The sequence below is a fragment of the Momordica charantia genome (assembly GCF_013281855.1).
Source record: "Momordica charantia cultivar OHB3-1 chromosome 6 unlocalized genomic scaffold, Mcharantia_2.0 BLBB01000006.1, whole genome shotgun sequence".
Taxonomy (NCBI): domain Eukaryota; kingdom Viridiplantae; phylum Streptophyta; class Magnoliopsida; order Cucurbitales; family Cucurbitaceae; genus Momordica; species Momordica charantia.
Genome location: NW_028275164.1, coordinates 22,316,034 through 22,322,771, shown reverse-complemented (window position 1 = coordinate 22,322,771; position 6,738 = coordinate 22,316,034). Strand labels below are relative to the sequence as shown.

The 6,738-nt window shown below is 31.2% G+C and overlaps 1 long non-coding RNA gene across 1 annotated transcript; it reads left to right on the top strand.

The window, feature by feature from the left end:
• The first annotated feature begins 2,407 nt into the window (after positions 1–2,407).
• On the top strand, positions 2,408–5,570 carry LOC111021830 (uncharacterized). The gene is made up of 2 exons (XR_015791860.1): positions 2,408–2,765; positions 5,023–5,570. It is a non-coding gene; the product is annotated as an uncharacterized LOC111021830 (long non-coding RNA).
• The last annotated feature ends 1,168 nt before the right edge of the window (positions 5,571–6,738 follow it).

Sequence of the window (6,738 nt, the reverse complement as noted above, 5' to 3'; positions counted from 1 at the left end):
GATATACTGATTGTTGGGATAATCTCTACCTCAAAAGATAAGAGACACATGCAAGCATACACAATTACAAGTAATACAAGGAAGTAATTCCAAGGTCGAATCCTCAAGGACTTTTGCTTTCAAAATGAATTCGATGAGATGAAATATTTAAAAGTGCAATCGGGATTTATGAGTAAAAATGGGTGAAAAGGTTGTGATTTAGGTTTACAATTATGAAGTAATTTTGTAAAGACAACCCCTCTACATCTTGACTTAGTTTTGAGAGAAAATACACATTAGAGGAAAAAGCGTCAGACGTTACTTGATACTTTATAGAAATCTAAGTTCTACTCTTATCACGAATCACTTTTGGTTGTTTCAAAGCCTAGGGTAACGAACTATTATATGTCTATGTGTGGTTACAATCCTAGAATGTAATTATCAACGAATTTGCTTTTACAGAGGATCTATGTTTAGGACCGTGGTTTATGCACTTATGTCTAAGTTACATCCCATATTAGTTTCCTAATATTTTTCTTAACCTAACCTTCTCAGTGTCAGGATTCAGTGTGTAGATCAATTTTCCAGTGGCCAACCTAAGAAATGACTAAGGTGAGGAAGAAATGACTAAGGTGAGGGTTTCGAAAACATTAAAATAACAAAGGGAGAAAAGTACAATGAAATCAATCTATCATCTAGGGTTTGAAATTGAAATGAAATAGATGCCTTGGATTTTAAGAGAAGCTCTCCTTAAATAGGGCTTTGAGGTTGGTTGAACTTCACACCAACATTGGAAGAGAGTGTTGAGATTGGGCCAACAGAATGACCATGACTTCCATGCCCCTCATGATCAAAACATGCATTTTGATTAATGATGCCAGAATGTGTCAGGCGCAATGTCCTGTAAAGTGTAAACCCATGAGTTTTTACCTAGTTTGGCCATGTTTTATCTCAATTTAACTTCAAACACCCCATATTGTAATTTATCCAGAAATGTTTAGCTTCTATTCTACTTTAACAATATGCTAACACTTTTTTATAAAATACGTAGGAAAAAGGGTCGTTTTCACAGTCAAACATCCCCCTACGTAAGCTTTCTATAGTAAAAAAGTCAAACTTATAACTGATATATGTGTATGTGAAGTATGATTTCGTGAATGTGCATCAGTTGGATTAAAAACAAGCTCATTAAAGGCATTTTTCTTACTAAACAAGACTTAAATTAACATGAATCAACCATATTTACCCTTAAAAACAAGGGTAATCAAGCCTTCACTCAGAGATGCGATCAAGTCAAAAGTTTGCCACGTAAATCCACCGACTGCTCGAGCTTCTCACACCGATCTCCAACCCTTGGCTCTTTGCTCAATGGGAAATTGACCTGATTGGTCCCATACGTACTAGTAAAGGACAAACCAAGTTTGCTGTAGTTGCACTAGATTATTTCACTTAGTGGGTGGAGGTTGAGCTATTGGCTACCATTATCGAGATTGAGATCACGAAATTCGTGTGGACTAACATTGTTTGCTGCTTTGGCATACCACATTCTATTATCACCGATAATGGAAAGTCGTTTGTCAATGTCAAATTTAACAAATTATTCTTTAAGCTCGGAATCAAACATTTTAACTTGTCTCCAGCACATCTAGAGGCTAATGATCAGGTTGAAGCTATCAACAAGATCATTAAATGCGGATTGAGGCTTAGAATTGAAGATCACAAGGATAGATGGGTAGAAGAATTCCCATAAGTGATGTGGTCTTATCAAACAACCATGCATTTGCTTTGGCCTTCGAGTCAACTCCATCGAAAGATAGAAGATTCCTAGCTAGAGCTCACCGAGTACCAAAAAATAGGGTAGCTTGGTACTACGACTCGAGGGTCAAACCTCGTAGCTTCCGACCTCAAGACCTCGTCTACAAAATGTCTTACAACACGTCGGAGCCCTTGAACCCACATAAGGAAGGACTCTACTAGGTTAAAGATATATTGTGACCTGACCAGTTATGTGTTGATCGACCTGAGTGGAAAACTACTCTCACACCCATGGAATGGAATGCGGAGCACTTGAGGATTTACTACTCACTATCATTCTCGAAGGAACTGTAAACCTTTCTAAGGTAAAAGATCAATAAGGAACCAATTTGAACAAGTATTTCATACAAGCTCAAATGGGGACCATCCTAGCATAGCTTGATTGTGCGAGCTATAGTCATTTTGTTACGTGCACTCAACCACTAGAGCTGCCAAACAAATAAATGACAACTTTTGCAGCGCGGGAGTCTAGGGATTCTTAAATTCCTAAAAGTTAAGTGTTGAAAGTAAGGAGGTTAAAAACTCAAACTTAAATTAAATGATCTAAGTCACTAAAACGAATTCAGGTTGGATAATTCTCCAAAAGCGCTCAAGGTAGTTTCGTTGAAGTTAGGTTCGCTTTAATTAAGTTAGAAATGCAAGCTTAAAAAGGTAATACAGATCTTGTGTGGAATTTAAGAGGTCAAATTTTAATTAATGATCAAAAGGAAGAATCAAGATTTGTGATCATGGTTCTCTCCAAAGACTACTCCTCTTCCAAGTGGTGCTTGAGAGAGCTCACAGTGTTCTTCCTTCTGATGTTAGAAATCCATCCAACCCTTTTCTGAAGAAGAAGTTTGTTAAGTTTAAAAGCGTTCTCAAAGGAGTTGATGATGCGAAAAAGCAGAAGAAATTGGACGAGATTAAGCGTTGTAAGAAAGCCATGAACAAGATTAGCACTCGCGCGCGGGACTTGTCATCACCAAAGCCACGTAAGTTTCTAACTTTTCTATTTTTCTTTTCTCGAGTTCGCCGGGAATTCAAACCTCCTACCAAAATAGTTTGGTAAGATTTTAAATTAAAGTTACTTCATTTTAATTTTACCTTGAGATGTGGGATTCGTCAAATTGAGAAGCCAAAATTAACAAAAAAAAAGAAAGAAAAAAGAGAACGTAGAATACTAGATGGATGGCCACAAAAGAAATAGTTGGAAAAACAAAGGAGAGGGAGGAGAACGAAAGAGGAAGTAGGGTTTATGTTTTTATTTTCTTTTTAATATGGGTAGAGTTGTTAAGGTTTTTCTTTTCTAAATAATTGTATATAAATTGAATTATGAGTTATGTTCACGTTAGTTATTCCCATTCATTTTAGGAAAATTGGAGTGATTAGCAAAAGCTTTTATGTATTTCAAAATATGTCACCTATTTTTAAAAATTTCAAATATAGCAAAAAATTTTAATTATATATATCAATAATATATTAAATACTCAAATTAATAGTATATTAGATTTATATCACATACATATTGCACAAATACTCATATCAATAGTTAGTTAAAAGTATATATCACCACGTACATATTGCAAGAATATCAGACACTTATATCAATAGTACATCAGATATATATTACATATATATCAATAGTCATATATATTACATATATATATCATTTGTGTAAAAGTTGTCATTTTAAAATTGGACTTCCATCTTTTTAAAGGTTATATTTGAAAAAATTAAATATGGTTTCTATTTTGCTAATTTTACTTATTATTTTTTCTTTTGCCATATTTGCAACCGTACCTTGATTTTATACCTTTGAATTAGAGAAATTATAAAGCTAATAAACTCTACTCTATGAATCATTTTTATCCTGCATGAGTAAGAAAACGAGCTAAATATATATTTAAGGTCTTTGAGTAAAAATATGCCAATGTTTAAGAATATGCTTCTTTGTCTAGGGTTTTGTGATTTCAAATTTTAACATTCCAAATGAACTTATGTTGTTTATATGGAAATTCAATGAATTAAAATCTAAATTGATTTCAAGCAATATTTTTATTTGAAAATATTTCCAATAAAATATCATATTTTATAAGATTTCATAGAATTTGAAGGTAAATTACTTATTTAATCTTCTCACATATTTTAATTTTCTATTTAACAAATTAAGATTTAAATCATATATTAGTAAACTGTTTTTTCTTCAAACAAATAAATTTAATTAATTGTGATTTCAAATTTTTTTTTTAATTTTCTTGATTCCAAACCAACGGTTAAGAGTTTGATTTTTTTTTTCTTTTTGAAAAAAAAAAGAGTTTGAATTTTTTTTTTCACCTTGGCTTTAAAAGAAATTCATATTTGGATACTAATTAGGCTATTTAATTTCAATCTCCACAGTTTTAAATGTGAAAATATTTTATGAGTACTTTCCTAATTATTTATTTAAAGAGAGAAGTATATTTTCAATTAGATCTAAACAAAAATATATTCCATGAGTGGGAAAAAGTTAAGCGTGATATATGTTTAATTAGTCTATATATATAAACCAGGGGATTAAAAGTATATTATTTAACACATGTCAAAGTTACAATTGATAATATTATTACAACTCCAAAAAGAAAAATTGGAAATTAAACTCTTGTTAATGAATATTAAAATTATTTAAGTTTAATATATATATAGTTCTATTTTTTAACGGTTAATATTTCATAAGATTTTGAGTCTGTATATATTGTTAAACATTGTTACAATATTTGTGTATATTAGAAAGGGTGTTATAAAGATAAAAAAATAGGTGAAATTATAAGTTTAGTCTCTATTTGGTAGGTAAACCAAATTTTTTTGCTTGACCAAATTTTGTTACTTTACATATTTGTTTTTTAAAACTATTTTCAGATTATTCAAAATATTGAAAATTTAGAGAATAACATTTTTTATGTTTACAAGTTTTCAATTTGAAATTTTAAAATATAGAATTGCATTAGAAAAGAAAAAAAATTGATAAATATACTATTTCAAGTTATAAATAAAGTTAGAGACAGATGTGAATTACAAGTTTAACTCAAGGAAATTTAATTTCAACTACAACCCCTATACAAATTATAATTTTATATACAAAAGAACAATTTAGAAAACAGTATTTTTTTATTTTGTTAATAAAATATATAGTACTAAATTACCACCATTGCTCTGTTTCATCCATATACACAAAGTTAAATATTTTTTGTTTTTTATGTTTCGAGTACGCAGCCCACAAGTCGATGCTGTGGAGAAAATTGCCAGACAAGTATTTGATACAATATTAGAAGAATCAACACATGAGACCATGGCTATGGGACAAATATTCGATATAACATCAGAAGAACCGACACGACAGACTATGATTGCAAGACAGATATTTGCTACAAAATTAGAAGAATCGGCACAAGAGACCATGCTTGTGGGACAAATATTTGATACAATATCAGAAGAACCGAAATCAACAGAGGAAACCTCCATGGTCGTGTTTGACATCATGAAGGCTATCAATTGTTTTTGTACCATGATCAAAACTACCATTGACGAAAAAAATAGCTCTATCCAATCGAAAGGAAAATGCACAATTTTATAGACTCACAGTGTGTTCTTGATTGAAAAGTATTTAAAGAAACATTGTTTTATTATGAGAAATTGAGGTAGCGTCCAACCTCATGGAAAGAATTAGATGCCAAGAACTGCTAAACTATCATTATGTTTGATCATTTTAAAAATGTATATGTAGAACCAATTATTAATGAAAATCTGGGTATGGGACGACACTTTCTAGCCAAGTACTTTTTTCAAAAACACTTATTTTAAAAAGCACTCTTAAACAAACACCAAGTACGTTGGAAATCATAAGTTTGGAGGTATGGGAAGACCTCTAATATTGAATTATTGCCAACATGATGAATGAATTTTTAGTTCACCCTATTCTAGTGTATTTGGGGCAGCTTTTGAAAGAAAGAAAGAAAAAAAAACCGCTTTTTCAATTAAAAAATATTTTTAAAAATTATTAATTTAGAGTGTATTTAGTATAATTTTTTGAGTGATTTTAAATGTCTAAAGGTTTGTTTTTTTCAACGCTACCGCGTATGTTAATAGATAAAAAAAATCTACGGTGTTTTTTGTTAACTTCCCCCATAAAGCTTTTCCCCGTTTTAACAGTTCAAATCTTACTAAATCAAGGGTATTTCTACACCTAGTTCAGCTTAAGGCAATAATTAAACTCATAAGTTTAGAAAACGTTAACACATTAACTCTCCCATTTTAGATGACCAATCAAGTAGGTTATCCAAAAGTTACACACAGTATGCCAGATCGGATTACGAGACATTCTTCTTTCCTATAGGGTCACATTATTGTATCCTTCTTCACGAGTGCATCGTGATGCTTGTTCTAGATAAGAGGATCTCGATTCGCTTTATTTGGAGTTATCAGTTCACCTATATAGTTTGGACTTATTTGTTTCAGGCTTTTGAGATTTGATTCACTTGTTCTAGATACTGTAGTTTAACGTTGGAGGAGACTTCATTCATCCTATGTCTCAAGAGTAAAGACAAGGAAAATTTCTTGTGTGTACATGTTTTTTCGCTGTTTTGTGGAGCTTTGAAGTGATATAAATAACAAGATTTATAGATGGGTTGAGAGATTTGGGAATAGAAATCTGGATTTTCATAACCTTTTTTACGATGTCATATATTCGTCCATCAAGAAAGGTAAACATGACGTTTAAAATAAACGTCACAGAAAATGGATTTCATGATACTTAAAAAACGTCACGAAAAATGAATTTCATGATAGTTAAAAAAAAACATCACGGAAAATAGATTTTATGACGTTTTGAAAACGTACCGTCACGAAAAATAGATTTCGTGATGGTTCAAATACGTCACGAAAAAATAGATTTAATCACATTTAAAGAACATCATGAAAGAAGAAGAAGAA